This window comes from Lepidothrix coronata, unplaced genomic scaffold (assembly GCF_001604755.1).
Source record: "Lepidothrix coronata isolate B3197 unplaced genomic scaffold, Lepidothrix_coronata-1.0 Scaffold200, whole genome shotgun sequence".
In the NCBI taxonomy this organism is placed as follows: Eukaryota; Metazoa; Chordata; class Aves; order Passeriformes; family Pipridae; genus Lepidothrix; species Lepidothrix coronata.
The window spans coordinates 1,194,069-1,194,437 of NW_016690380.1; positions in this window are offsets into that span (position 1 = coordinate 1,194,069).

Sequence of the window (369 nt, forward strand, 5' to 3'; positions counted from 1 at the left end):
TTTTTTTTTTTTTTTTTTTTTTTTTTTTTTTTTTTTTTTGTTTGTTTTGTTTTGTTACTTTTTTTTTTTATATAATGAACAGTCTTGTGTTGGTTACGAGTCTTTTCTTTTAGTACCAGTTTCAATACAACTCATTCATTTAGTTCACAGTTCCTCCAGTGGCAGCTACATCCCCCCTTGGCGCCAGCATGGAAATTCCAGGCTGACAGCCGTACCTGGGAATTGCAGGCTTCAATGCTCCTCTTTAAAATGTTCTGTTAATTGTCAGACAATGGTGTATTGTTGTTCATCGGGTTCGGGGTAATGTCCTTTCCAGCGCTGCAACTAAAACTCTGCCCCCCCTGCAAGAAGGCAGCAGGAACAGGAATG